The sequence below is a fragment of the Pinus tabuliformis genome, chromosome 2_2 (genome assembly GCF_031772625.1).
Source record: "Pinus tabuliformis cultivar Carrire ecotype Pingquan chromosome 2_2, CPIR1, whole genome shotgun sequence".
Lineage (NCBI taxonomy): Eukaryota > Viridiplantae > Streptophyta > Pinopsida > Pinales > Pinaceae > Pinus > Pinus tabuliformis.
Genome location: NC_142300.1, coordinates 606,623,636 through 606,649,624, shown reverse-complemented (window position 1 = coordinate 606,649,624; position 25,989 = coordinate 606,623,636). Strand labels below are relative to the sequence as shown.

The following is a 25,989-nucleotide window of genomic DNA, read 5'->3' as shown; positions in this document are numbered from 1 at the left end:
TGCTATATTTGGAGTTTTTTGGGACAACACAGGATATATTCTTTGAATTCATGTCAGCTCATTCTGGGTTGAAAGTAATAATACAATTGAGATATATGCTCTATAATATGGTCTTAAACTCACCATAAATGAAGGTTACACTAGTTTGATAATTGAAGGAGCTTTTGAATTAATAATTCAAATGCTTAAGAACATGCGAAATGGATCTCTTGCATCCAAGATTTCTAACAGTTAACAATTCGAAGGTAGTTTAATAGAGTTAGATTTATTCTCTAGTAATTATTTATAACCATTGTGAAAATCCAAAACCTGGAATCCTACTGCAACAACTGATAATATTTCTTCTATTTGTTAAATTAATTAAACAAATTATTTGCAGTATCCGACGACAAATATTAAAATATATATGTTGTAGCCTTCACAAAATAAATACTGCAGAAAATAAATGCTAGAAAATTAGAGAAATTCTAGTACAGACATAAAAATATTGACACAATTATTTTTGGACAATTGTCCCTGGAAAACCCAACTTGGGAAAATCGGTGCAGCGGATGAGGGTTTCTTTATTAGTTCTTTAGTAGAACTTCAAGTACAAGAAGTCAGACATCAGAATAGAGAAAAAAATACTGACAGAAATTTACTGACAAATTTCTCACCCTCCACAGTGACTCCCTAACCCCAAGATGAACCCTCTGTCCATACACTAGGTTTCTGTGTCACCCTCTATGATGGTGTTGCACAGAGCTCTAGTGGAATACGTCTCTCCTCCTCCGCTCTCTTCCAAACTCGTTCTGCACTTTTCGGATCACTATTGATACCCTCTCTCTCCCCCTGCAACTCACCCTCTATCTCTATCTCCTCTACTAAACTTCAGCCACTAAGAAAATCAATTTGCCTCAGCAACTGAGTAGTTGTTGGTATATCGTGTCCAAGCCCCATTAAGTTTCTTCTTATAATCTCTTGCTGAGACATCAATGACCAAGATTAAAACATAATTGATGGGTAAGATTAACTAGAACTCGATCCATGTATTCTTCTAGAATATTCTCATGATGAATTAATTAATACCCTTTAATTAATCATATTTCCTAAATTTAGACTTAAGAAACATTACAAAATGATTAATTATTTTAATTAAGTTGTCTCTAGGTGGAATTTCCGGAAACTATTTCTGGGTTTTGGATATCTCATGTTTTCTAGCCTCTCCACAAAATTTTGTGGCTAGAACACATCTGATGCTACAAAAATTAACACTCCTTCTTAGCAAGGAATGTGTTCTAGAGCTGCAACTCACTAAAGCAACACCATGTCTCTGCACCACCTCCTGTCACGCTGCTGATGTTTGGCTGCTTTGCCCATCACTACTGTGTAACTCTGATATGAGTTGCATCTGTGTTGTTGTTGACCCTGCTTTGTTGTAAAATACTACATCTTCACTACAACTCCCTCTTATCTACTATTGTTGCAACTGAGAATCCATCTGTTTCTGCTACTGAAATGGGTTCTCCACCATGCCCATATGTTCCCTAAACTGGATGAACTTATCTCTCCCTCGAGCTTTCATGAGCATTTCTGCTACCTGATCTCATATGGGAACATACTACAGCTGGACTGACCCACGTTGAACGCAGTCTATGATGAAATGACGTATGATATCAATGTACTTCGACCTATCATGAAATACTAGATTCTCGGAGAGTTTTATGCAACTCTAATTATCGTAGTAAACATTGGTCACTCCCATATTCTTCCTGAATAAACTCATGAGCAGCTTGCTAAGCCATATAGCTTCACACGTAGTTGTGTTGGCTACCATATATTCAGCTTTTGTTGAGCTCAGTGTTACTGACTTATGCTTCCTACTACACCAAATCCCTAATCCAACACTGAAGCAGTACTTAGAGGTACTTTTCTTTTCCATTGAACTACCTTTCCAATCTGCATCTGTGAATCCGCATAATATCATGTCATCTCCTCGAGTGTAATTCAACCCAAATCCGACTGTTCCACGCACATATCTAAGAGTGTGTCTAGCTGCTACCCAATGTACAATTTTTGGTTCTACCACGAGATTAATAAGGGTATTGACAGTGAAACAAATGTATGACCTAGTGTTAACCAAATACATGAGTGACCCAATGAGCTATATGTACAAGGTGGGGCCAACTTCCTTGTACCCTGATGCATCTATCTTCTTCAACTTGGTGATCATAGGTGTCGTCATGGGCTGATAATCCTACATTTTGAACCTTTTCAGAATATCTGTAGCATATCTCCCTTGCCCAAGGAAGATCTCCCCATTCTTATGTCAAACTTCCAATCCTAGAAAATAGTGCATCAACCCCATATCCTTCATGTTTAATTTTGCTTCAAGGTTCCTTTTTCATTCCTTTATGAGCCTTGATGTTCCCGTTAGAAACATGTCATCTACATAAAAACCAGAATGAGAGGCTCATTTTCCACCATCAAATAGTAGATATTGGGATCTGCATCACTCTTGATGAATCCCAATTGCTGCAAATAACTGTCAATACGACCATACCAGTGCTTGTTTGAGCCCACATAGGTTTTTCTTCAATCTACATACATTATTATGATTCTCATGAGTTTCGAAGCCTTCAAGCTGCTCTATATACACCTCTTCCACTATCACCTCATTCAAGAATGTTGTCTTGACGTCCATCTGGTGAATCTCCCATCCTAACTGCACTGCTAGGGATATAATGGATTTGATAGATGTATATCTAGAAACTAGGTTGAAGGTATCCTCATATTCTATCCCTTCCTTTTGTGCATACCCCTTTTCCATGAATCTAGCCTTGTACTTCTCTACACTGTCGTCTGCAGCATAATTGATCTTGTAGATCCATCTGGAACCTACAAATGATTTGCCTTCTAGTCGAGACACTACCTCCCAAACATCATTTGTCATGATAGAACTATATTATTCTACCATGGCATCCACCCGCACCTAATGTTGTGCAACTTCCTGAAATATGGAGGGTTTTGTAACCTGATCTATCAAAGCTTGATATCTGTCAGGCTACCTACATTGCCTCTTGCTTTTCCTAGGAGCTTTGACAAACTCCTTTACGTCCCTCAAGGTGTGACACACTTCCCTACTCCCTCTACCACTGGCGGTAGGAGGTTCAGTCAGTTTCTCCTCCTATCCCTGTTGCTTCGTCTGCTGAGAACTTCCTATATCCCCTACCCCTAAGGAGATACTGGTACTGGTCACCATACTTGATCCCTGTGTCTGTTCTTCTACTTGTCCCACTTTCTCTCCCTGTTGCTAGACTAACAAAACTTTTGATGACTGATCAACTGTAGGCATTCTCAAGATCTTCTGAAAGATCTATCTTCCATGAACTTTACATATCACCTCGCTACAATCTTCCTGCTTCTAGGAATGTAGATCATGTATCCCTTTGAGGTCTCGCTATAACCTACGAGGAACCCCTTCTTTGTAGCCTGATCCAATTTATTGCGCTTTTTGTCTAGTATGTGACAGTAAGACACACTCCCAAATATCCTAAAATGACTTACTTCAGGCTTCTTTCCTATGAAAACCCCCTCTGGCATTTTATTACTTAATGCTCTATGAGGTGTTCTATTTTGAATGTACATTGTTGTGTTGCATGCCTCTGCCCATAAGAATCTAGGAAAATCCTAGTCATACATCATAGCCTTTTCATCCCCAATTATTGTTCTATTCTTTTGCTCTGCCACTCCATTATGTTGAGGATTATATGGAGTTTTTCATTCTCTTTTGATGCCTTACTTTGCACAGAAATCTGTGAAGTCTTTATCTGTCTATTCTCAACCATCATTTCAACGTAGCACTTTGATATTTTTCCCTGTCACATTCTCTACAAGAGCCTTGAACTCTCTGAACTGATCAAATACCTCATCTTTGGTCTTTAAGAAATAGATCCAGGTCTTCTTGGAATGATCATCAATAAAGGTGATGAAATATTTTCCACCATGAAGAGCTCTAGTGGACATAGGACCACAAATATCTGAGTGTATCAATCCCAACACAGCATTCGATCTACTGTCACTTCTAGGAAATACTACCTTTGCGTATTTCCCAAGCATGCATCCTCTACACACATCATCATGCTTTGTGCTGAGAACTGGAACTCCTATTACAATTTCTTTGAGCATCCTAAGTGGTCCATGGTGTAAATGTATCATCCTCCTATGCCATAGTTCATTTGGCTCCTTCCCACTGCCATTATTATTGCCTATTAGTGCCATTGGAGAATTGAACTGCAACCTGTATAATTTGTTGCTCCGAGCTCCAATCTGTCTCACCTTCTTCCAGCTAGAGTGTTTGACATACACTTTCTTCCCCATGAAGTGTACATCGTACCCCTTGTCCTACAACTGGGACACTGAAATTAGGTTCATACCCAATCCTGGCACATGTAGTACATTAGTAGCGTTGGTGTTGGTTTACGTTTCTGTTTGAAATTCTATGGTGCCTCTCCCTACCAGAGTACATTTATTTATGTTATCCATAGTGATCTGGAGTTCCATCTGCTCATCTTGATAACTAGAGAAATATTCTCTAACTCCTATCATATGAGCTGAAGCTCCACTATCAATATAACAAACACCAAATGATGTTGAACCTGACAAGCATGCAAACTCAATCCTCCCGCTTGGAAGATAATTCTGAGGCTTCCTGACAGGTGATTTTGTCCATGATTTTTTTTTTTTTTTTTTTTATCTCCTTTCCTTCCTAACGTTATTCTCCACTAGCAAACTTCTGCAACATAACTGTGTCCCAGCTAAAGATCTGCTCTGCAAGGAAAATAATGCTACTCCCTCTGGCTCTTGTAATCTTTGATCTGGAAAATTGATTCTCTGTCAACTCAGAGAAATAAATTTTTCCTTAAAAAAACAACTTTCCTGGCCAAAGGAATTGCACTGCCTCTGAGGGTTTTGAACTAATACCTACGTAGAGCTTCGAAATTCCTCTTCCCTTCTGCCACTTAGATTTCCAGCTTCCAAGCTGAGCTTTGATACCATGTGAGAATTCTAAAACCTGGAATCCTACTGCAACAACTAATAATATTTCTTCTATTTGTTAAATTAATTAAAAAAATTATTTGCAGTTTCCTACGGAAAATATTAAAATATATACGATGCAGCCTGAACAAAATAAATATTGTGGAAAATTAGAGAAATTATAGCACACACATAAAATATTGACATAGTTATTTTTGGAAAATTGTCCCCAGAAAAACCCAACTTGGGAAAATCGGTGCACCAAATGAGGGTTTCTTTATTAATTCTTCAGCATAAATTCAAGTACAAGAATTCGGACATCAAAATAGAGGAAAAAATATTGAGATTAATTTAGTGAGAAATTTCTCACTCTCCATAGTGACTCCCTGACCCTAAGATGAACCCTCTATCCATACGTTGGGTTTTTGCGTCACCCTCTACATTGATGTTGCACATAGCTCTAGTGGACTACGTCTCTCATCCTGTCTCTTCTGCAACTCGTTCTACACTTCTTGTATCACTACTAATACCCTCTCTCTCTCCCCCTGGAACTCACCCTCTGGCTCTATCTCCTCTGCTAAACTTCAGCCACTGAGAAAATTGATTTTCCTTGGTAACTAAGTAGTTGCTAGTATATCTTCTCTAAGCCCCATTGGTTTTATTCTTATAATCTCTTGTTGAGACATCAATGACCAAGATTAAAACATAATTGATGGCTAAGATTAACTAGAACTCAATCCATGTCTTCTTCTAGAAGATTCTCACTATGACTTAATTAATACCCTTTAATTAATCATATTTCCTAAGTTTAGACTTAGGAAACACTAAAAAATGATTAATTATTTTAATTAAGTCATTTCTAGGTGGAATTTACATAAACGATTTCTAGGTTTTGGAGATCTCATGCATTCTCGCCTCTTCACAAAATTTCGTGGCTAGAACACATCTGACGCTACAAAAACTAACAACCATTCCCTCACATATACAACATTTTGGAAACAAATTAATAGAAAATCTTGAAAATGAAGGTCTTAAACATCATATTACCCCTCCTTGACCTTCACTGGAGTGATAACATCCCTGGCCCACTAAACGATATTTTTTTAACAATCACTCTGAAATATGTATCTTCCCTACAATAGGTGGCTACTCCATCTCGCACACAAATCACCACTCCTTTTAATATGCATGCCACCAAATGTAATAATGGGCATAGGACACCTAACCCACTCGAATCGACTTTAGATGTTATGAACCTTACACCTTAATAATGATAAGAAACCAATAGTTACAATACTATTTGAGGGGGAAACCTCCTTTTACAATTAATACAATGTATAAGACAATTTTTCATGATCCTAAGACTAAGTCTCGTTAGTATATAAGAGACAAAGGGTCTAATTATAATAAAATGGGATCATGAAAGATTCTAGCCTGAATAAAAATATAACAATATAAATGTAATCGCTCAAGATCTATGGCTTAATAAGGGATTTTAGGGTTAAATTGAGGTTTATATAGGGCTTAATATGCCCCTCCACTTCAAACAAAGTTTGTCCCGAAAAATTAATTAACTACTAATAATTCAGATGAATAATTCATCTCGCCATTTCACCTCTTCCACTAATAGATTCTTATCTTTAATGAGGTACTCCACAATTTTTGGATTACTCGATTACTTAATCCTTGTTTCAAGTATTTTTAATGCTTCTCTTATGGTTTTCTCTTCTTCATTTATCTCTTGTACACTTCCAGGTCGAAAATGAATAGCAGAGTCATGATCTTAACCATGTGGAAGGCCCTTAGGCATTATTCCAAATACCTTGGAATGATTATTGGTAACTTTACGAAGATCCATAAACATAGATGATATTGACATTTGAACATTTAGTGAACACAATTGTGTGATTACATCCTAGTTCCCTTTATTGAGTAGTTTCGTCATTCCATTAGAGCTTATCACTTTAGAGGGTTTCCCTTGGATGCTTATAAGCTCAATTTTCTTTTTTTTTGAGGTAAATATTATGAAGAGTTCTTGAAAATTAAAGCATTGTTCCCAATGATTGTAACAATTAGACCCCTGGTACAACATCAACACCACCCATTTATATTAAAATCATGGGCCTATCCAATAAATACCCCCCCCACCCCCCATATTGAGCTTAATATTATGGCATTTCCATGAATAATTTATTGTACCTCCATTTACAATTGTTATTTGAAACTCTGGTATTAGACATATGAAACAATTGAGAAGTTTTACTATTTTGTAATTGATGAAGTTATGGGTATTGCCTGAATCAATGAACACTATTACCCTTTTTTTATATATCCCTCTATCTTAAGGGTGTGTGAAGTATTAATGATAGGCAATGCATGACAAAATATTGTTGAAGTAGTCTCTTCTAGCTCTAGATCTTGTGATAGTTCCAATTCTTCATCTTTTTCCTCTTTAGAGTCTATGTAGAATAATGCCCTTGTTGTACTTTTCAACCTTATTAGTTTAGGAGAGGCAATATGATCTTCTCTATATTTATTAATGACCAGTTTTCTAGTAGCCATATTTTTACTTTTAACTTTCGTAGCCAAACTGAAAGCATGCTCTAGAGATTTAATTTCAAAGAGACACACCTCGTGTTGGATGCTTTCCTTTAAAGTTCCCATTAATAGGTCTAACAAATTATCCTTTGAAATGTGCTTTACCCTAAGGCTAAACTTTTAGAATTGTTGAATGTGCTCTATAACTGGACCTTTTACTTGAAGATTCACCAATTGAATAAAGTATTTTTTACTCTTAATATCCCCATAATGTGATATCAGTTACACTGTAAAAATGGACCAAGATATAACATAATCCTTTTTCCCTTCACAAATCCATTGATATCGTACATATTGGTCTTATTCTAAGAGCATGGATGCAATATTTACCTTTTGTGAGGATGCCACTTGGTGTAGATCAAAGTATTGTTTGATAAGGAATATCCATGTTATAGGATTATCACCATCAAAGTTCCTCATATTGATCTCTGAAATGTCATAGTCCTTGGTGCATATTTGAATACCTAATAATGGGGATATTTGATTTAAAATTCATGATTATTGTCCAATGAAACAATATTTGTGCTCTCCAATTGTGATAAAAATACTCCCCATACATGAATTAGTTCTAGCACAATTGTTCTCCATATTTTCACGACTTCCTTGGATCTCAATATCCCTTTTAGAAAACCCCTCCAAGAGAAGATTTGCTATGGTATTCATGGTATTTTGTATTTCTTCTTTACCAGTTTTCAATTCTTCATTATTTTCATTCATATTATTTTCCATGTCATCCATAATTTCCCTTTTAGGGTTTTCTTGTAGTAGTTTTCATTGGAGGCATGATGGAAAATAATAATAATACTCCTCTTCATCATAACTTCAAATCACCAAAAAATTGGATCTCATAATCAAAAGTTATTTCACTTGTAAGTTGTGTACCTTCAAAACCTTAGTTTGAAGAATATATAAATGGATGATAATTTTCTTGATATATATTTGATATTTTCACACTTCTGAATCTGAAATTTTGGTATTTAATACTCTTACATGTATTCTTTTTAATTCCATAGCTTTTACCAGACTCTTCAATGTGCAAAGTGAAAGTTAGGAAGCTTTCCATAAACTTACTGATTATGGCCTCTTCTTACAAGAAAACTTGTATAGTGTGACACATGTCCAACACTTCAAATATAATTATGAAATTCTTACTTGAGGTATCTTTATATGTCTCCTAATATCACTGAATATTTCACAGTCTGAAAGTCCCAAAAAACAAGTTACAATTGATATGTTTGAAATTGATTTTAGGATCCTTCCCAAGCTCTAACTTCCATAGAGTACATTTCCAAAAGTATACATAACCAAACTCTAAAGTTAAAATTAGATGTTCCCCAGGTTATCACCTCAAGATGGTCCAAATTTCATTGTTTGAAACATCTTAGAAAATAAGTTATAGTAAAAATTCAAAAATGAATTATTTAAAATTCATTTTAGGAGCACTCATGGACCCTAACTTCCTTAGAGCATATCTCCAAAACTATAGTGAACGAAGATCTTAAATTTAAACCAGATAATCCTTGATATTTCTCCTCAATATTGTCCAATTTTCACCATCTAAAACCTCCTAGAAAAATGTTACAGAGAAAATTCCAAACTAACTTGTCTAAAATAGATGTCAAGAGCTATAGAAAAAAATCCAAATTGACATGTCTGAAATTGATTTCAAGAGCATTCATAAACACTGACTTCCTTAGAGAATATCTAAACTAGCAATTGCACCAAATGTTGCAATGGAAACATCGTAAGGCAATAGCATATAACATTAATTAATGTTTCTCTGACAATTTTTGAAAGGCAGAAAAATATCAAGAAAAGGCAAGGACCATGCTAAAGTGAAAACTTACATCTTGCTACCTTAGAGTAGGACCAAGCTCAAATCCTTGAACTCTATTGGAAAATTTCAGTGAGCACAGAGTTTCTCCCATCTCATTTTCATGGGGACTAATTTGTACAAATAAAGTCTTTGTGCATCCTCCTAAGTGAACATGCATCATATTGGTGTTAGATGTTGTGCAAAGACTCTGAGACAAGAAAATATCATACCATCTCTATATGAGCTCATTCCTTCTGCCATCAGCTGCCAAAACATGGCTCCTCCACTTGCTCTTCCCATGCTAGCAGAAGAATATATACAGTGAAAACTTACATCTTGCTACCTCCGAGTAGGACCAAGCTCTAATCCTTGAACTCTATTGGAAAATTTCAGTGAGCACAGAGTTTCTCCCATGTCATTTTCATGGGGACTAATTTGTACAAATAAAGTCTTTGTGCATCCTCTTGAGTGAACATGCATCATATTGGTGTTAGATGTTGTGGAAGGACTCTGAGACAAGACAATATCATACCATCTCTATACATTCCTTCTGCCATCAGCTGCCAAAACATGGCTCCTCCACCTGCTCTTCCCATGCTAGAAGAAGCATATATTTGTTTACAAACCAGATCAAATAAATTGTCTCTCTAGTCGATGACGAATCTTGGGTCTTTAGAGGATTTCCCAAAATCTACAAACAAAACTAGTTTCTTCAATATTCTGCTTCCATCTTCTAGATGGTTCTTTATCCAATCTAACCGAACAGTCAATAAATAAGGGCAAACTTCTCTTTGTATTCAGACTGATGCCCTTCCAAACGAACTTGCTTTGTGTATAGACATATGCAGTGAATAATTAGGAATATGTTAATAAACCCCAATTATTCTCCAAAGTGATAAGAAAATAAGGGCAAACTCATTTCAGAAATTCTTAATGCTACCGTTCCATCTTCACTTAGATTGTGGTGGAAATAGGAAGCTTTCCTGAAGGATTGCAGGAAGAAAATGAGACAACATTAAGAAATTCAGTTGAATTTAGAGGAGATGAATGTGATGGCAAGGCAAATCTGTTAAACTTCAATAATCAAATATGTTGAATAAATCTACCACCATTGGAAGAGGAACATTTAATCCCATGAATCCACTGATGCGTTGGGCTGAAGGTCCCTCACCAATTTGAAGAATATACGGCTCTCTAATGATATTTCTCATAGGAAACCAAGAAAACAATGTTCTGACACCACAGGGCGTTTATTATTAGCTCCATATTTGCTAAAATTTGCATTTTCTGTCTTACAAACGTTATAAAGCTATTTGTCTTCTTTCATAGACGCAGACGAACAATTTGCAAATGATGAGGAGAATTAGGGATTTAAAAATATAAATCTGCATGCCTGCTAGTTCCTAAAGAATATCCCAATAACTCTAGCACATATAAAGAGAAAATTCTTTCTAGGAAAAGAAAAGGCAAACCTGTTAAAATTAAATGATCAAATATGTTGCATAAATCTGCCACCAACGACGTTGAAACAATACATTTACATTAGTCTCACGAAGAAGCATGAACCTACCAAGTTCCAACACTAAAATATTTTTTAAAACATATATATGGAAATGTGTTCATCTCTTTGTAAGGACTCTCTGGACACCACATATCTCCACAATGGTATGATATTGTCCACTTTGGGCCTAAGCCCTCATGGATTTGTTTTTGGGCTTACCCCAAAAGGCCTCATACCAATGGAGATATTTGTCCATCCTTATATACCCATGATTCTCCCCACTTCTAGTCAATGTGGGACTTTGGTCGTATACCCAACAATCCTCCCCTCGAACAAAGGACCATCGAGCCTCCCCTCAAATGATTATCCATCCGTCCACTCTCTACCAACCAGGATTCTCTGCTCCAATGCGTTGGAAGCACACGCCTTAAATGGAAGCACCACCTGCCTCAAGAGCTTGCTCTAACCGAGCTCATCCACGGATCCCATTGTGATATTACCGGGGCTCACCACCTTCATTCAGCATTCCGAGGATTCATCCACTTGGCTAACTTTGAATGCTCTGATACCACTTGTAAGGACTCTCTGGACACCACATATCTCCACAATGGTATGATATTGTCCACTTTGGGCCTAAGCCCTCATGGATTTGTTTTTGGGCTTACCCCAAAAGGCCTCATACCAATGGAGATATTTGTCCATCCTTATATACCCATGATTCTCCCCACTTCTACTCAATGTGGGACTTTGGTCGTATACCCAACACTCTTTATTGGATGCATTGTGCATTTGATATTCATAAGTTTTCTTCCTAGGCGCACTTACTCTTTCTTGGCACGCACTTGTGTTTGATTCTTGGTGACATGCTTGGTTTTTTCAACACATGGATATTTGCTTGTTGGCAGTCTCAGTCTGTTGCTGAGATTTGAAAAGTGGAATGACAAAAACCAAAAGTGGAATTGCGTGGGGGTGGTTCCCTGGTGGTGAGCTTCACCAATTCACAATATACACCTAGTTGACTTAAAACCCAAATAAACCATACGCCAAATTGACTTGAACAAAATTTCATATTTCTGGCACATTTATGATCCTCTTAGGTTAGCCATTTTCTTGGCTATTTTCAAACTTAGTTTTTACTTGTCTCTTCCAGTTTTCTCTGCAAACCATTGCACAAACCACTACCATTTAGTGGCCCCTCAAACAGCAGATTCGGTGAACTTTTTACGAAGCGAAATCATACCAATTTCCAAGGCTAATTTGTGCTAAAATTTACTGTGTTTTGGTTGCTGCTTCCCCAGCTAAATCGTGCCTCTATCAACGGCATTTCGTGGCCCTTCAATACAACGATTTGATGGGTGCCTTGCCAACTAAAAATGTGCTCCCTTTTGTCGCGACTTGGTTGGTAAATTCTCAGCAAAATCATGGATCTAATCCTAGTGAATTCGTCCTCTTTTTATACTGCATTTTGGTCACCAAAACACCCAGCAAAAACGAACATCTTGGCTCTGTCAACCGTGTCTACAATTGTGAACTTGTGATATTACCTCTCTGACATTGCATATTACCTTTTTTTCAACCTTCACTAATTTCATCTTACTGGGCCCTGGTTGTCCACACATCTGCCTCTGCGCACAACTTAGCAATATTTTCATTATTGGTTTGATCAAATATCACTGGTGATATGTTTCTCCCACTGTCATTGTTCATTGTAAGTAGATTTATTGCATCTGCATTCAAATATTTCAAGGTAATGTCCTAGTTTATTGTAGAACCCATTGCCAGAAAAGAGACATTTGCAGTCACTATAGGAAAAGTGTATCATCATTTGATATATTGATTGATCTAGATTCTATAGGAAGGGGAAGCTGGGTAGAATGTACCATATATGTGGGCTCTAGCTTGAATTTCACAGCCCCAATATCTAAATTCAGCATTAACATATATACAATTACTAAGGTGCTAATATTTAGATAAAAAACAGGTCTTTATTTTCACCAAAGATCATGCTTCGGTAACTTTTTCAAATTAATAATAATTAACCTATGTGGTAAAAAAATAGCAATAACATTACCACCACATAACGCTTATTAATATATTTTTTAAAATTTCTTTTATTTTTACACAAAAATCATTTCTTATTTGAACTTTATAAATAAATAACCTATTTATTACACATGTATATATATGGGTAGAGTCAAATTCAATTTAAACATTTCTAATATAAATTCATAGTGTAGACGATTTTCATTCACTTCTTTCAAAACTTAACGCATATCGATGCCTATCAAGTTTAGTGGCTTTAGTGTATAATACTAGCAATTGTCCCAAAAGGTACAAAGAGAGGCCGATAGGATTATTAAATTGGAATTGTTGAATTTTTCTAAAAGAGTTAATTGGTGTGTGGAAAACCTTGTTTTCTTGGACTAGATCATTTTGCAATTCCCTTCTAAACGCTCTTTGTCGTTTGATAAAATAATCAGAATACTATTTTCAAATTTCCATAGATTTCCTCTTGCAGTAAATTTCAAATACAAAATCAAATTACAAAGTATATTGCTTTGCCGAAGGAAATGATAAGAATAGAATACAACAGAATCAATGCTATTTGTGCTAAATTTATAAGTTTACAACAAAGAAAATTTGGCTTCCCTTGTCAGAGTTGAGTTGATTTGTGGCCTCACGATATCCAGCGGTCTATTTAAGGGTATTCAAGCTAAGTGAAACTTTGGGGATTGGAGTTATTCTACTCTAATATCAAAAAAGAAAAAGGTGAGTCGTGATCTGAACCACGAAAGCTTCCATTACAAGACGAGTTAAGAAGTAAAAAATTACACCCAAAGAAATTGAAACAGGGAGAGCAGGCAAAGCCTTCTGACAGAAGGCCAATAGAATCAATGTTACACTAAGGCCTGCTATTATGGCCAGGCAGCATGCGTACACTGTCATGTAATCATACATAGCTACCCTTCCAACCAATACGTTGTAGAATATGAAGTCACCTAATCCCCGTTTAATTGCACTAGATGCAGAAAGCCCAATCCCATCCTGTTGGTATGTATATGTGTGTGTAGAATCTTCAATCCCATTTGGGTGCGGCCTCCCCTCACTATCATTATCAATTTGGGTCAATAATCCTTGTAGTGTAGAAGGCAATGGCAAAGAACCCACTTGTTGATTCACATATGTGGAAGAAGAAGTCCTCACCTGGTGATTTACAAGGGGAACTAATTCCTCTTCTGCTGCTATCTCTGTGTCTCCGTGAACACGACTCTCCTCTGCCTCCTCCTCCTCTACGACAACTATTCTGAAACCCTTAATAGAATCCTCATGAGGTAGCGATGCAGAAGCAGAGGCAGTGCTCTCATCGCATCCTGAATTCAAGGATTTCAATAACATAGATCTCGAACCTGAACTTGCTGGTTTCTTCCAAATGTTTCCCATCTATTGTTGCGGGAGGGATTTTTCTAATCTTTGCACGGATGGAGGAAGGGAGGGGTTTATCAAAGCTTCTTCTTCTTCTTCACTTTCAGTAGCTAAAGGGAGACTACAAGGAAGAAGCCCATTTTCATTTTCACGCTCGGGGACTGCGATGTGGGGTTTTCTTGTAACAAGGCGAGCCTCGTAAATCAAAGCAGGGATTTCCTCATCTCTTGAAATAGCGAGCTCTACCAAAATTTTGAGAGGGCCACCGGGGATGAGAACGACAATAACATCATATACTGCCATTGCAACAAGCAGCACCCACGAAGTCCATTCGGGGAGCATAGTAAACCAGAATGCAACAAGCATGCTTATGAGTACCAAGTAACCCTGGGTGAAAATTATGGCCACTTTGCATAGGAAAATAGAAAACACCCCCACAACAGCAAAATTAAAAAGCACAACCCCAAGAGTAAAGCAGTCAATGGGTACAGAGAGAGCTTGCACCAGAAGCACGACCACGCCCCCACCCATATAACCCAACACAACGAATGCTACAAAACCCACGTAAAAACGAAGAAACTTCGTGCATCTGTAATATAAAAGGCATACCAACAAGAACGTGACCACTGTGACAACATCTACAAATACAAGGGCATTCAGAAGAGCGCCCCCAAATTTTTTCCAGTCTAAATCGGAGGATTGTTCATCATATATGAGAGTGGCGAAGAAAATAAAGACGATGACCAGTTAAGGAGATGATAGTGACCAGGTTCAATGCACAGCGAAACTCGAAGGTGAAAAGAAGGCAACTCAACCAATATTTGGAAAACGCAGTCAAAGTGCAGTGCATGCTTGCCAGATGTGATGCGCGGGACTTCAAATCAACGGTTGAAAGTGTCTCACCTGATCGAATGGAGTAGGGTAAAAGTGTTGATGAAGAAGTTGATGCATAGGAAGGCCTATCTGCCTAAATATACATTAGTTTTTAAAATGTTTTTCCTTTATCTTTATTTTTTCTTTCTTTCTTGGAGTTCTATTTTTAAATAGTCTATAATATGTGGTTAATTGTATGTGATTTAAGAAAAAATTACAAATTTAAATTTTATATATATATAATTTTAATTTTTTTAAAGCATTATTTAAGTTATATAGAATAATTTTTTGTTTGTTTATTTGTTAGGTAATGTGAGCTTTGAGATTACTAGTAAATCTAATCTGAAGTTTGAGCTGATGTCATCTAGGGGCTTTTAAATCGTCAAAATCCCTTGTGGATTTTACCATACCTATTGCACCAAATCTGGGCTACACCAACCCTTAGCATGGTTTTATTTGTAGGTGTCATCCAGCGGCTTATAAATCCTCAAAATCCCCAGAGGATTGCACCAGACCTATTGCACCAGACTTGGGCCACACCAGCCCTTAGCATGGTTGGATTTATGTCCACAGAGCTTTAAACTAGTTACCTTTTCAATAAAGAGTGTCATAACAAAACACTCAACCACGGTCTACTCTACTCTCCACTAGCAAATTTTATAATTAAAAATTTATTTAAAATACAACACTTTTTCTTTAAAAATTATATAAAAAACTTAAAAATTTAAATATAATAATATCATCAAACATTTTAAATATAACAATTTTATTAATAATTTTTTTAAATAAATATAACTTTTAAAAAAATTATTTTATTATGAATATCTTGTTATAAGGTATTGAAGGGGTAGTTTTTATCCAGGTTGTTTTTCTTACACAAAGTTGAGTTGATAGGAGCAAAATAACAAATGGCTAGATAAATCTTATTATTATTAGAGGTAGAAATTTAGATCCAAATATACATATTGAAGGGGTTGATTACATGAAGCAAGAATGTGAGGAGAAATAATATTTTTTATATAACAAGCTATTCCACCAAAACTTCTACAGGAAGATTTCTTATTCCAGGGTCGACCAAAGAATAAATCCATCTATGTGAGGACCTTATTATATTATCTTCCAATTTAAAAAATACTATTATAACAACTTAATAAATTATTACTATCCCTTAACCATATTACTACAACTGAAAAATCATATAACCAAAATAGATCCATCTTAACTCAAGCATCGACCCGGCTCTTACAGGATAAAAACTCTCAAGATGCAAACCTCTTTCTGAGTGCAAAGCTTGAGGAAATGTTTGCATCTAGAGATATTTGATTCATGTTGTCTCTTGTTAGATATGAAGTCAAAATGGATCTATGTTCCATATGAGTCTCTCTCTCTATATATAATTAATAGTTTTTTAAATATTACCGAATTACAAATCTATCTTATATCATAAATTAGAAAGCACCTATTAATGGAATAAGAATTCTTGCACTCCTTCTCTCTATATATGTTTGATGTTAAAAAAATTTACTCAACTTGCACATTAAAAATGAAATAAGTTACATATCGCAAAAGAAAGTGAATATATACGTTTTTTTTTTCTTTTTTTAAATTTAAATTGCTTTATTTTTCTTTATATAAAGTTGATATGAAGCAATAAAATATTTTACTTATGGTTGTTGGTAAAATGTTTTTTGTTAATATATTTTTGTTTTAAATATTGCATGTAAATTGAACATAGAATGAATCACATATCAATCTGCAATATCAATAATATTATTTTTAGTCAATTCCATATTAAGTAGTGAAGAAATTACATCTCTTTCTTACTAAAAAGTAATTTTTTTTTACTTACAATTATTTTCTCTCTATATAATGTCGATGTAAAATTAAAATGGAAATTTAAATATTTTATTTATGACCAACATCAATATTTTTCTTTATTACTATTTTAATTTGTTAATATAAATATTAAATTATTATTTTTAAATATAATATTATGTGACAATATCTCCACCACACTAATTTGTAAAATATTTTCCATTATAAAAATTTATTTGAACACAGAATAATACAAAACAAATCTAATATATATTAATACTAAATAAATATAATCTATATTAAAATATAATACATTAACAACTTATAATTTTTTCAACATGAAACACCTATTCTTTAGTTTTCATGAATATTAATTTTCTACTTAAAAATGTCATAATGATATTAATGTTCTGCTTAAAAATGTCATGATGCTTACAAATTCTCATTTTCATGGATATTAATGTTCACTTAAAAATATCTTATGTTATAGAAATTAAAATATAGTAATGAATAGTATCCATCTAATCTTGTTATCAATAGATAAAAATTGCCAAAACTTACAATTATGATGTACTTGTTTCTCACTCTCAAAGCACTTTGTAAATGTTTGAGGAAGTTATCTCATTTACTATTATCACATAACAATATTTTTTGGTGAGGTTATTCGCTTTATCATATCATATGTATTAAATGTTCTTGTTCGTGTATCAATAGATTAAAAGTTAGAGAAGAAATAATATTTATGAATTAAAAATATTATAATATATATGAATTTTATTTTATTTTTTGAAAAAATAGTAATTTTTTATTAAATAATAAAGACATTATATTTTGTTTATGTATTTTTGTGCATTTTGAAAATTATGATTGTAAATATAATTGAAATGATTAAGATGAAAAACGCTTAGGATCAGATATACTAAGTTTTTGAATTGCATATAAATAGACATATAAATGTTCATATTTAGTTTTATATACATAAATATTGAGCATAAATAAATATCATATCTCTTAGTTACACGTTGTAGATCATCAATGAACGACCTGCAAAAATACTCGTGTGTTTTCACCTACTTGTTCAGTGATTTTCCAAATTCCCGTATCTTTAGCAACACCTTCCATAGATAAAGTGTATGTGGTTGTGTTATGCTTCATGTAGATGTGACAACAAGAAACATGAGCAAAAACATGTTTTATGTGTAGAACCTCTTATAATATAGGCAACAATGTGTGATTGTGACATCTCTAAGTCTCATTGAACCAGTTAATGACAACCATGGAGTCTCCAAAAATTTGTAAGGATCGACATTATTTTTCAATAGCAAGCAATAGGAGGTATTTTGGATCTAATAGCTCTAAATAGTTTGATCTTCTTCCTAGACCAATCTAAAGTTTGAAAGAGTGATGTTCCTAAAGATAGAGCACTACCCCTCCCCCACATTCACCAATAACGAGGGTTGCCCTATCGAAATAAGCCCTAGGAGAGGAAGTATTGATTGCTTTAGCTATTATAATTCAAGGAGCATGCGTAGCTTTTGAAGAAGCTAGAAGGGAGAAAATGGCAAGGAACTAAGTAGCCACCCTATCAAAGAATGATAACTTATCCTACAAAATATATGTGTTTCTAGAAATCCGCACTTTCTAAAGATAAGTAGGGGAATGTTATTGTGCTACTTTACACTTATCTTCTCCCGCCAGAGTTTCCATGCTTCAGGAATATACTCCCCTTGCCAGACTATTCTAAAGCCAATATTATTTCTGAAATATGCGCATACCCCCAATGTGAAGGGGCATGTAAAAAAAAAGGTGGGCCACAAATTATTCAACATTTTTACATACAGTTCACCAGTTAGGCCCTTCCTACCATGTGAAATTATTATAATTAACTCGTAATTATTCTCCTATATTTTGAATGATTATTTGTCCCAACAAAATAATTTACTACACGTAATGAATAAAAATAGTACTACAATATTCACCAAATAATAAGCCACGAGAACTGAGAAAACCAAAGACATAAAAATAGACATCAGGATTTTTGGACAAATGTTCCTAGAAAAACCCCAATGTGGGGAAATCTAGTTCTGCAGTTGAGGGCTTTATTATTCTTAAGCAAATATGTAATTTGAGAATTGAGGGTTTTATTAGTCTTCAGCAAATATGTAATTTGAGAATTACATAAACTGCTTGTCATAAAATGAAAAAGCTCCAGCAAATCATTTTCTTCACTTCTACTGACCAAATCGAACCTATGAAAATAAACTTAGCCTCTAACTGACAATTCACACTTCCTTCCAGAATTTGTACTAGCCAACTAGAAATGCATATTGTCCTTTCTGGCAACTTGCATTGCCTCCAGAAATTCGTTCTGGTAAGTTATTTTGCCTCCAACAACTCACACAAGCCACTCTCACTACCTCCAACAAATCACTCAGGTAACTGGCAACACAAACTGGTCCCCCAAAAACTCGCACTGGAAACTTTGACTTCCCTCCGTATAAATAAATAGGCCTCCTTTTGTCTCTTATAAATTGGAAATCACTATCAATATATCTCTCCATCAAATCTCTCCTCGATTACTATTGAACCCTCGCTCGTGTCAACCCCATGCTATCACTGTGCCCTTGCTCATTCACTATGATCTCCAAGATGCCCATCGACTTCCTCTTATAATCTCTCATTGAGAAATCAATGACCAAGATCTAATCCCAATCAATGGCTAAGATCATCTTGACTCCATCAAACACCTTTTTTAGAATTCACTAGAGAGAAATCAACTTGTCTCAATTAATATTAATTAATTAACCTATTTTCCTAGGTTAGACATAGGAAAATAGTTAAAAAATGGTTGATAATCTAATTAGGACATTAACCCTTAGAGAAATAAAATGGGCTTGGAGATAATTAATTCTCTTTTGTTCTTATCCTCATTGACTCCTTCTAAGACCAGAACACCTGTTCGAGCTACAAAATCTAACAAGTTGGTTTCGATGGTCGTAAGGCCACCCTAGCTAATCATGATCTTTGAAAGGAGACCAAGTTGATCCATTTGAGAGTGGATTTGACTACTCAAGAAAGGGGTTTAAATAATTGTGCAGTAGTGACCAATTTACAGTTGGAAGGAGGCTGAATTACTCAACTTAGGGAAGCCAAATTGATATATTTCTAAGGGAAAATGTGTGATGCTTCAGGAGACCGAAATAATTAAATTCATGCAAGCAAAGCATCATACTCTTGAGGGCCAAATTATTGTTGAATTGCTAGGGTTATAGAGGGCTTAAATCGCTGAGCAAATTGGAGGATGAGTTATTGATTATGAAGAAGACTGAGAACGCGTTATTTGGAGGGTCAAAATAATGATCTTCTTGGAGGCTAGATTGGACTTCTTCAAGGGGTAAAATTGACTGTCAACAGAGGAGCCAAGTTATCTGAGTTCTTTTAGGCCAAAATTCCATCTCCTTGGAGGTTGAATTGTATTTCTTCAAGGGGATGAATTGACCATTAGCAGAGGAGCCGAGCTATCTGAATTTCTGAGGTTGAATTTGCATCTTCAAGGAGGGCCAAATTGATCTCTATTGGAGGGTCAAATTTACATTGATAAGGAAGGCCAAATTTCCTGTTACAGGAACGCTAAAATTTTCCATTGAAGGGATGAATTATCAAGGTGTTTAGGGGCAAGGATTTTCATAAGTTTATCACCAAGTTTTGTCTCAAGAAATTATGTAAAAATTCCTCCAAAAATCCATTAATAAAAGAATTTAGGGTTTTGCAGAATTCTCTCTCTTATTTTTGGGGTTTTCAATTTAATTGAAGTGTTGGAAAAATTTATTGCACAATTCATTTGTTTTCCTTGAAAAATAATTATGGTGTATTTCTTTGAAAATAAATTCTGAGTAATTTAGCCATATAAATTGCAAATGGATATTATAGAATAGACATTCTCTTCTTTATATGAAAAAAATGGATGAACATGTTTTGTATAAACACTCATATTATTTGTTTCACCTAATATGATGGAGATCTATGCAAATATCCACTTACAAAAAAAGGTTCAAACCAAGGAGTTGGAATGAGAGCTAACACCTCCAATAATTGATGGAATACTCTAGTTTGGCTTCATGCATTATGTTCTAGGAACCCATGGAACTTCACTCTCCACTTGCCTTCGACAATTTTTATTAATCTAGTAGTAGACCATGCCCAAAGTGGAATGAGCATTAGATCAAAGTGCATGACAAACACATTCACTTTCCCCATTAATGACAAGTTTTCAAATATGGACTTGCATATTTCAATGAGAAGTGACTCAAGAAGTAGAAAAATGATGGATGGGACAATGTTAACCTATTGATGGTCCACCATTTAGTGGGTGGAGTCCCAACCTCAATGATCATTACTTGTCTCCAAATCAAGTTCCATTGTTGCTGCTTAATTTCATGGATATCTTTGTTGTGTTCAATTGACCACCATATTCGTGTTTGGTTTGACTTATTTCCCTCAACCATGTGATTTTGGACTTGTTATGCCTTTAAATTTTAGACTATGTATTTTGATAACACCCATAGTGCCTTTAACTACTAGTTTTGATTATGATAGTAAGTTGCACACAATTTTTTTTTTTTTTTATATAAAATGCATGTACATAATATTATATTTTTAAATATCAATTGGATGTAGCTGGTGGTTGGAAGAAATATTGTTATCCTCCCTACTTGTGTTCAATTCCCACATGTGGCATGTTGAGCTCATAATGAGTATATCTAGTATAATGGCTTTTCATTCTTGTTGTTTGAGAGTCCTTGAGGATCAAAACATGTATATTCCTCATATGAAATATGAAGGTATTTCTTCAAATATATATATATATATATATATATACATAATATTTTTTTTAACAACGGGAAGGAGTATAGAAACATATATAATATAACAAAGTTATTAGGGAAAATTATCAGAAATTTAATGAAAAATGGTAGTGGGAATATTCATTTCCCTTTTAAAGGCCCCATTATGCTAAATGTTAGGGTAATCATAGATGATATTTCTCTTCTTATTAATGTGATTAGGTCTAAATATTTAAAAAAGTGCATAATTTTAATTAGTTTAGAAGTAAATATAATCTTAAGTTATTTTAATTCAAAATGGTTTATCATTTATTAAAGGTGTACTACATAAGGATAATGTGAACAATTAGGAAAATGAAGTATAGTTCAAAGGAAATATGGGGCAAATAGAAATGTCTTTCACTTAAGATAATCCAAGTCACTTTAGTAGGCCACTTGTTCATTCTCATTTCCTTTCTAAGTTATAAACCATTATCCTTCTAATTCACTCATGTTGCATCACATTATGGGTTATTAAAGATGATTTTAAGTAATTCTATTGATGGTTAGGTGCAAGTATTATGGAACTTTAACATAATAAATACCCCCTAATCATGACTCATTATCTGAAAGGTTTTTAAGTGACATGCTAGAGCATCGTTTCTTTTTTTCCAAGTAAAATATCATAGGGAAACCTAAATGATGCTTCCCTACATTCATAAATTGAATCCCTAGTAAACCCATAGACATAAACTAGTATGCCTCACCCAAGGGGATTTGAATGAGGCACTAGCTAGAATTGAATTAATTGAATGTCCAAAACAATGGTGACAACAAGTTGTGCTAACTCATAGGATGTTGTCTATATCCATTGAATATCTAAAATAAAGCAGTTGCATATTGCTTGTGTTAATCATAATGAGCAAAAAAATAAATTAATTTTTTAGTCATTTTATTTCATACTATCTTTTAAATGTGCGATATATACAAACGAGGATGGAGGTAGAGATCACCCATTATGCTAATTGAGGATGACTTATTAGATTCAATGAATACATTGTAAGTTAACCTACTTATTTTAATTTTAGAACTAAATTATGATCACATATAAGAGATGCATTTTGTTGCTATAAGACACATTTATCTTGTTTGTCTATAAAATGTTATTATTTGGTAAAAATATCCCTTCATTTATTAATAATATTATTTAATGTATAATCAAACATTTTATAAAATAAAAGTGGATTGCATAAGCATCCCTCCACAATCACGAGCATGGCTATTCCAATACCAAAATCTATCATAAAATTACATTGTAAAAACTAAAACATTATTAAAACATTTAAAACCCCCTTAAATACATAATATACATATAAGAGAGTGTCTTGGTCATAGACCTCTTTAAGCCAATAATACATTCCCCCATAACATGTTGATAATGTGTGTGGGGATTCACAAGGCCACTAAGCAAAGGTCCACAATTTAGTAACCCTAAGCCTATAAGATACCCATAATAGAAGGTTGTCAATTAAGGAACATAAACTCCATCACTTTAACATTGGAGTTTCTATTATCATTGCCTTCGAGAAAATCATATTGTACATGCATATTGTGCACTAGTCATGAACTCTATGAAATATCTATGAGAAAATTCACATTGGGAAATCCACAAAACATTGATTCAAAGAGTTTGATTGTCCATGTGGCCCCACACCAAATACCATTGCAAACCAATAGATATAATTGCCATTAACAAAATACCTTGTGGAAAAACTCATTTGCTTGAAATGTCTAAGAGATCAACATGCTTTCATCAATACAACACCTTGAAATGTGTGTCAGAGCCCATCCACATGTGAAAAAACAACCATAAAACCATTGTTGTAGTATCCACATGAACATAATAACAACCATGATCTAGTAACTATATTAGTGCCACAAAGTCACCCGCAGCTTACATCCATCGAAGAAATTCTTTGGAGGCATCTAAACTTTACTCTACACCCAAGCACAACCACCACCTTGCTTTTTCTAGCCAATCACAAGTTTCTTTTGCCTTGTAGCAGAAATCATAGTGAGGTTTGAGGTAGCCTGATATATATAGGTGGGATGAAGATTTCAAAGATCTCTCTTCATTCCCATTTCTCACCGATCTGATGATTTTCTTAACCATATATCCCTTGGACACCTTCTTTATAACAGGTTGTAAGAAATAGATTTTGAAAGGCCTTTTTCACGAGAAAATTACATTTAAATACCAAATAAATGGGTATATTAGTTCCACAAAGTCACCCACAACATACACTCCATGTAAGAAATTCTTTGGAGGCATCCCAACTTTACTCTACACCCAAGCACAACCACCACCTCACGTTTTCTAGCCAATGACAAGTTCCTTTTTGCCTTGTAAAATATATAGGTGGGATGAAGGAATTTCTTAAGCATATGCCCCTTGGACACCTTGTTTGTAACAAATTGTAAGAAATAGATTTTGAAAGACCTTTTCTCAAGAGAAAGTGACATTTAAATACCAAATAAATGAGCATAATTTGTTTTTATTGAAGGTCAACACGTTGAAAGTATACAAGTGAATATTGTCAAAAACATGACATTTAATTGAGATGCTATATAAATATAATCCAAAACACAAATACTAATAAATATATTCAATAGTTTAAAAATATCATTAATATTTTTGTTTAGTTAACCAAAATACAAATATTACTTAAAAATCTCTTTATATAAATATAAAAAAGTCATTTATAATATTAATACTAATTCAAATATAATCATTATAATAATAGCCATTAAATATTAAAAATATCAATCCTATATATATTAAAAAAAAAATTATAATAATAAAATAATAATAATAATACATATACAAATAAATATATTAATTTAAATATTAAAAAAATTTAAAACTAATTTATTTAGTTAACATGATAGAAGATATTCTAATTTTATCATTTATTATTTTAATATTAATATTTTCAAAATCATAAGTTTTTTTATAATTTCTTAGATATCATTTTTAAAATGACACTCTAATTTTATCATTTATCATTTATTATTTCAACACTAACATTTTCAAAACCATGCATCTTTTTTTGAGGGATTCTTGGAGCTCTACAACCCTAATGACCTTGTGGCCATGAGGTAAGTGACACGGAATACCTCGAAAACAAGCGGACAGGCACGAAACGAAGTGAACAGGCGGCTCAAAAATGGTAGAGGAGACTAGGAGGGGAGAGATCCCCTCCTACAGGGATGCGACAGCGGAGAAGGAATAAGCAACAACGAAGCGGAGGCTGAACAAAGGACACCGGGACTGGTCTTGGGAGCACGCTTGCAAGCAGGAAGCAAAGGAAGATGGATGCCCTGCGCAGCGGAGAAACCGAGGTTTGTCATTCCAATGAACAAACTGGAAAGGTATAGAAGCTATATTAAAGACCATGCATTGATTTTCAAGTTCATCGGAGTCTGGCCCTCAGAAAAAGAACTAACAAGATGGATCCAGCAAAAATGGCAGCCACGCAGCCACATTGAACTGAAGCTAGGTGCAAGCAGATTCTTTACGGTAATATTATCAAACCTGCAAGACAAAGAGAAATTTTTTGAAAACGGACCATATTTCCATAACAATGCAGGTTTATTTATGAGGTATTGGGAGGAATGCTACAACCCGAACAAAGAAAAATTCCTAGCAGCGCCTGTATGGGTTAGACTATTTGGACTACCTATGGATTTCTGGGACCCAGAGATACTTGAAGGAATAGGGAACACCATAGGCAGTTTCGTAAAAATAGCGGATTCAACTAAAAGAGGAAGATATACCTCATATGCAAGAATATGTGTTTACATGAACATTGCAAACCCTACACGAGGTGCAGTTGAACTAGAATATCATGAGGAGGTCTGGCAGCAGGTGTTGGACTACGAACATATACCTTTTAGATGTAGAAAATGTCATGAATATGGACACCTTTTCAAGGAATGCCCCTTAAATGCAGAGGAATAGGAGAGAAAGATCAAGCAATAGAGGAAAACCACTAAAGACGATGAGGGGTTTCAAGAAGTAAAAATCAAGAAACGACCTACCAAAGAAATCCAGAAGGATGGCA

The 25,989-nt window shown here is 34.6% G+C and overlaps 1 pseudogene; it reads right to left on the bottom strand.

Moving 5' to 3' along the window:
• Window positions 1-13,685: 13,685 nt before the first annotated feature.
• LOC149194116 (presenilin-like protein At2g29900) lies at window positions 13,686-14,657 on the bottom strand (annotated as a pseudogene).
• Window positions 14,658-25,989: the final 11,332 nt, after the last annotated feature.